The sequence below is a fragment of the Dipodomys spectabilis genome, unplaced genomic scaffold (assembly GCF_019054845.1).
Source record: "Dipodomys spectabilis isolate Male_0828 unplaced genomic scaffold, ASM1905484v1 ptg000069l, whole genome shotgun sequence".
Taxonomy (NCBI): Eukaryota; Metazoa; Chordata; class Mammalia; order Rodentia; family Heteromyidae; genus Dipodomys; species Dipodomys spectabilis.
Window position 1 is genome coordinate 24,143,011 of NW_024870746.1, and position 7,003 is coordinate 24,150,013.

Genomic DNA, 7,003 nt, shown 5'->3' on the forward strand with positions numbered 1-7,003 from the left:
GCTCAATGACTAGGCAATGTCAGCTGCCGCTGGGCCATGGCAAGGAAGCAGCAGATGGAAGGGGCATTGAATCAAGCTTTGGAGGGTGCTGAAGAACTGGCCTAGCAGACAGGAGAAAGACATCTTTCAGAGAGAACCATGAGCTAAGCGAGGAAGTGAGCCTAATGCTTTGGGGGAGACTTAGCTCATTTCCAAAAGCCTGGTATGCCTGGCTCAGGCCTAGAATCCTAGCTATTCAGGAGACTGAGATCTGAGGATTTCAGTTCTAAGCCAGCCCAAGCAGGAAAGGACCTGAGACTCTTATCTCCAATTAACTACTAGAAAAAGCTAAGGCCCAAAGTGATAACGTTCTAGCCTTGAGCAAGAAAGCTCTCAGGCCCTGAGTTAAAACTCCAGGAGTGACCAAAAAAAAAAAAAAGCCTGGCATGCTGAGGGTGATGGCACCACCTCTGAGAATATTTGTGAAAAGACAGCTGCAAAAGGGCAGACTCGGAGCCCACCCACTGCAGACACAGCCCACAATGTTAGATGGCATAAACTGGATGTTAAATGATTGCTCAGAGACCAGCCTTTGTGACAGCCCTGGGTCTAAAACTAACTGACATCTGTTAATAAGGCTATTCTGGGTCGATGGAAAATGGCTTGTTAATTATTTATATGATGTTTTTACTATATAGTATAGTATACCATGCAGTAGACTTAAATAATAGCCCATTTACAACCTCAGTATTATCTCTGATAGTGGTGAGGTAGATGCCAACACCATTTTACCATACAGAGTGTCGGGTTTAATGCCTTACCCAGGGTCACACCCAAGTCTCAGCCCAGTGCCTTCTACCAAACCTGGAGTGAGATGAAATGGCTAGCCAGAGATTGTAAAGAATATAAGCATTGTTGAGATTATAAAAAATATGGCATCAGCTAGCTTCATTTTGCTCATGAGACACATTACTGCCAAATGTTAATTGTCTACTGAGGTATTTTCTAATGGATATTTTAAAACTAACCTCCCGGGAGCCAACTGCTCTATGATGATATTTTTGTAACCTAATTACAGAACTTCCAACCCAGACATCAGTTCGTTGACAGTCTAAAGTTAGCAATCTCCTTCAGTTAAAACTCAGAAAACAATGCATAGTACAGTGCTTTCACTGCTCTGAATCTTATTGCACTAGCTAAATATAAAATCTTTTAATTTGGTTCCCAAGGAAATGCCTGACTTAGAATGAGTTTAAAAAATATTATTAAAAAAAAAAAAAAAGGCACTGGTGGCTCCAGCCTATAATCCTCGGGAGGCAGAAATCTGAGGATCTTAGTTTCAGAGCCAGCCTGGGAAGAAAAGTCTATGAGACTCTTTCCTTCAACTAGTGTATTCCAGCTCTCTGTTTGTAGCCATGCTTGGTGTCTTTTTTTTTCTTCTGGTTGTGGGGCTTGAAGTCAGGGCCTGAGTGCTGTCCCTGAGATCTTTTGAGCCACAGCTCTGCTTCCAGTTTTTGAGTGGCTAATTGGAGATTAGAGTCTCATGGGGACTTTTCTGCCTGGGCTGGCTTCGAACCACAATCCTCAGATCTCAGCCTCCTGAGTAGCTAGGATTACAGGTGTGAGCCTGCTTTACTTAGTTTCTTATCTCCAAAAGGGACAGTGGTCACCTCTCTGGCATTGTGGACATACAGAAGATTGCTAAGTAGAAACTTTGTTATTACAATATGGAGTAGAGCTGGTCAAATTTTAGTAGCAAACAAAGAGAAATACTCAACTCAGAATACACAATATGGGAGAATATGAGTAAAGAAGTTGCTAGAGGGGCTGGGAAGGTAGCTCAGTGGTAGAGCGCTTGCCTTGCATTCCTGAGGCCCTGGGTTCGATTCCTCAGCACCACATAAGCAAAAAGAAAAAAGCCGGAAGTGGCGCTGTGGTTCAAGTAGTAGAGTGCTAGCCTTGAGCTGAAGAGCTGAGGGACAGCGCCCAGGCCCAGAGTTCAGGCCCCACAACCCAACCCCCCCCCCCAAAAAAAAAGTTGCTAGAAGTTGGGCTCCCGTGGCTCATGCCTGTAATCCTAGCTACTCAGGAGGCTGAGGTCTGAGGATCACAGTTCAAAGCCAGCCTGGGCAGAAAAGTCCTTGTGAGACTCTTAACTCCAGTCAACCACTCCAAAAAATAATTTACTGGAAGTGGAGCTGTGGGTCAAAGTGGTAGAGCACTAACCTTGAGCAAAAGGAGTGCAGGGAGAGTGCCCAGACCCTGAGTTCAAGCCCCACAACTGACAAAAAAGAAAAAAAAAGTTGCTAGAATCCAGCTCTGCAATGAAGAGGGCCAGCCAGCTTCAAAAGAGGTCTCCACTGGGTGAATGTACCATTAGGTTGAATGTGGCTTTATCCTCTGACACACAGAAACTCAGATCGATCCAGAACTCATCTCACCCAGGGAGGCTGGTTAGACCTACAGGCTCAGCAATCTTCAAGCACATCCATTTGATGGAAACAGGCTATGTGGGAAGGCAGGTAATAAAAAGGTCTCTGGGAAATATAGAATTCTGGAAAAGAGAAGTTGTGGGGGGTGTGCATGTGCACACACACACACACACACACACACACACACACACACACACATACATGCGCGCGCGCATGCATGCTGGTACTGGGACTTGAATTCAGGGCCTGTTCCTGAGCTTTTCAAGGCTAGCACTCTACCATTTGAGCCACAGCTCCACTTCCACCTTTTCAGTGGTTAATTGGAGATGAGAATCTTTCTTGTCCTAGCTGGCTTCAAACCACAATCCTCAGATCTCAGCCTCCTGAGTAGCTAGGATTACAGGTGTGAGCCACAGGTGCCTAGCTAGAAGTTAGTTTTAGAACTCCAAAGTACAATAACCCCAGAAATAAAACCATACACATACAGTTATCTGATATTTGATAAAGGAACCAAAGATATACAGCGGGAAAAAGCCTCCTCAATAATTGGTGTTGAGAAAACTTGGCATCCATATACATAAAACTAAAAGTAGATCCCAGTTTTTCACCATGCATTAATATCAACTCAAAGTGGGTCAAGGGCTGGGAATGTGGCTTAGTAGTAGGGTGCTTGCCTAGCATGCATGAAGCCCTAGGTTCAATTCCTCAATATCACATAAACAAAGCCAGAAGTGGTGCTGTGGCTCAAGTGGTAGAGTCTTGGCCTTGCGCACAGAGAGGCTCAGACACAGTCCCCAGGTCCTGAGTTCAAACCCCAGGATTGGCAAAAAAAAAAAAAAAAATCAAAGTGGATCAAAGACCTCAGTGTCAAACCTGAAACTTTGAAATTACTGCAAGAGGGAGTAGGAGAAACACTAAAACTCATAAGCATAGGCAGAAACGTTTTTTTGTCAGTCGTGAGACTTGAACTCTGGGCCTGGGCACTGTCCCTGAGCTCTTCAGCTCAAGGTGAGCGCTCTACCACTTGAACCACAGCGCCACTTCTGGTTTTCTGGTGGTTAATTGGAGATAAGAGTCTCACATACTTTCCTGCTCAGACTGGCTTTGAACCTCGATCCTCAAATCTCAGCCTCCTAAGTAGCTAGGATTACAGGTGTGAGCCACCAGCTTGGCTACAAACTTTTTAAAAGAGTTCCAGGGGCACAACAGATAGGAGAGACTTGGCAAATGGGATTATATCAGAATAAAAGGTTTCTGCACATCAAAGGACATAGTTACTAAATTAGGAAGACAGCATCAAAGGCATAATATCCATTATATGCAAGGAAGCTCAAGAAACTAACCTCCCCCCACAAAACAGAATAAACCAATCACTACATTAGCAAAGCAACTAAGGAGACACTTCTCAGAAGAAGAGGTAAGATTGGCAAAGAAATGAAAAAGGAAATGCAAATCAAAAAAAACCTTTTTTTTTTTTTGCCAGTCCTGGGCTTGAACTCTGGGCCTAGGCACTGCCCCTGAGCTCTTCAGCTCAAGGCAAGCACTCTACCACTTGAGCCACAGTGCCACTTCTGGATTTTTCTGCTTATATGGTGCTGAGGAATTGAACCCAGGGCCTCATGCATGCAAGGCAAGCGCTCTACCACTGAGCCACCTTCCCAACCCTCAAAACAACTCTTGAGATTCCATCTTACCCCAATCAGATTGGTCAACATCATGATTTGAGGAAAAGGAACACCATTGCACTGCTGGTGGGAATGTAAACTAGTAAAACCACTCTGGACAGCAGTCTGGAGGTTCCTCCAAAAACTAAACATATATCTTCCCTATAACCCAGCAACCTGGGCATCTACCCAGAACATCACAAGCCAGGATACCATAAAGACACTTGCACATCCATGTTCATTGCTGTACTGTTCGCAATATCCAAGTTGTGGAAACAGACTAGATGCCCTGCAATAGATGAATGGATCCAAAAAATGTGGTACTTGTACACAACAGAATTTTACACAGCCATTAGAAAGAATATTATATCATTTGCGGGAAGATGGATGGACCTAGAACAAATCATGTTAAGTGAGGTAAGCCAAGCTCTGAGAGACAAAGGTACATATTTTCTCATAGGCAGAAGCTGAATCTAATATATACTGGAACATGGTAAATTCTACAGGACTCTAGACATTCACACAGTGAGATCAAAGGAGGATATTTTTAGGAGAAGAGAACACAAAGGCAAAAGGCCTATATGCATCGGAACACATAAAGTAATATTTTATCAAAATGAACTCCAGAAAATGGAAATGAGGATTTTTCTTTGTTGTTAACTTACTACATTTAGGGAAAGATAAACTGAATGGTGCTCCCTGCAGGAGCCAAGACAAGCCTTAAGAAATACTTGGAGGGGCTGGGAAGGTGGCTCAGTGGTAGAGTGCTTGCCTTGCATGCATGAGGCCCTGGGTTCGATTCCCGAGCACCACATAAGCAAAAAGAAAAAAAGCCGGAAGTGGCGCTGTGGCTCAAGTGGTAAAGTGGTAGCCTTGAGCTGAAGAGCTGAAGGACAGTGCCCAAGCCCAGAGTTCAGGCCCCACGACCGGACCCAAAAAAAAATACTTGGAGCCAGGCATCAATAGCTCACACCTGTAGTCCTAGCTACTCAAGAGGCTGAGATCCGAGGATCATGGTTCAAAGGCAGCCAGGGCAGGAAAGTCCATGAGACTTTTATCTCCAATTAACCACTAGAATACCAGAAGTGGCACTTTGGCTCGAAGTAGTAGAGCACTAGCCTTGAGCAAAAGAGCTCAGGGATACAGTCCAGGACCCAAGTTCAAGCCCCATGACTGACAAAAAAAGTGGAAAAAAAGTACAACAACATCAGGCCTTGTTGGGTAGCTGCACAGGTCTGTACAATATAAACACCTGACAAAGGACAAAATATTCCTGCAAGATGAGTTGCTCTGCCAGACAAAGCCCTAAGTATGGCCAGGATTCTTTGCCTTCAGGTTGAACAACTTCTCTTGAGACTAACATCCCTTCTTGAAACATGTTCATACCTTTGGTCATTGTAGCCCCTTGGCATTTCCAATTTCCTGGGAAAGAGTTGTCAGTGTGTAACTATAGATGGCTCATAGAACCACTCACTTCTGATGCTTTATTCATGAACATATTCAAAGGGCATAAGTCAGCACTTGGGAGGCAGAGGCAGGAAGATCCCAAGTTCCAGACTAGCCTGGGCTACATTTAATTCTAGACTAGCTTGAGCTATATACCAAGACTCTAAATAGAAAATAATTAACAAGCCAAGTGCTTGTGGCTCATGCCTGTAATCCTAACTACTCAGGAAGCTGAGATCTGAGGATCACAGTTCAAAGTCAGCCTGGGCAGGAAAGTCCATGAAACTCTTACCTCCAATTATCCACCAGAAGACCAGAAGTGGTACTGTGGCTCAAGTGCTAGAGCACTCACCTTGAGCTGAAGAGCTCAGGGACAGCACCCAGGCCCAGAGTTCCAGCCCCAGGACAAAAATAAAATAAAATATAACATAGGAAACTAGAACAGGTCCCTTCCAACACCTTTCTGTGGCAGATGTTATTTTCCCAGGGCCATGAGTCCCAGTGCAGCTAGAATCATATGCTCAGGGTTTTGTCCTTGTTTAGTTTTGCTTTTTCTTTGCTTTGAACTCAAGGCTTCACACTTGCTTGGCTAGCTGTTATACCAACTTAGCCATACTTCCAGCTCACCTTTTTGCTAGTTATTTTGGGGATGGGGAATCTCATGGACTTTCCTGCCCTGGATGGCTTCAAACCACAGTCCTCTGGAGTTCAACCTCCTCAGTCAGTAGCTAAGATTATAGGTGTGAACCACCAGTGCCTGTCTACATTCAGTTCTGTGGGGTTTTTTGTTTTTTAACCAGTCCTGAGGTTTGAATTCGGGGCCTAGGCACTGTCCCTGAGCTTCTCTTTTTGCTCAAGGCTAACACTCTACCAATTGAGCCACAGCGCCACTTCCAACTTTTTCTGTGTATGTGGTACTGAGGAATCAAACCCAGGGCTTCATGCATCCTAGGCAAGTACTCTACACTAAGCCACATTCCCAGCCCTGCATTCAGGTTTTAAAACCAAAATTTCTCTAGATTTTGCTCCTTTTCTCACTTCTTTTCCAGGTCCTTATTTGAAATGAGAGGGAGGGAATCTAAAGGAGGAGGCAAATCCAGCAATAGAAGTAATAAAACTTACTTTTAATGTTTCCACCAGATCCTCTCAGGCTCAAAACTAGCCCTAGACTTGGGCACCAACTGGCAGAGGCATGGACAGCAGATTGCCCTTTGAACTTGCCAGCCTCTCTGTCTGTGGAGGGGGAGGGGGGTCTTGGGCTGCATAACCTTCCGGCTGACTGCTTAGCTGGGTCACAAAATCTGAGAGCTGTGATCCTCCTGCCAGCAGACCTGCCCCACGGTGCTCACTGACTGGAGTCCGGAGCTGGGGGCTGAGGGCACAGCTGTAGTCTTCACAGTCTCCCACTTCTCTGGATCCTTCCTTTTCTGTGTTGCTGCCTCTTGCTGGGTGAATGCTGTTCTTCAGAACAAGGGTGCGTCT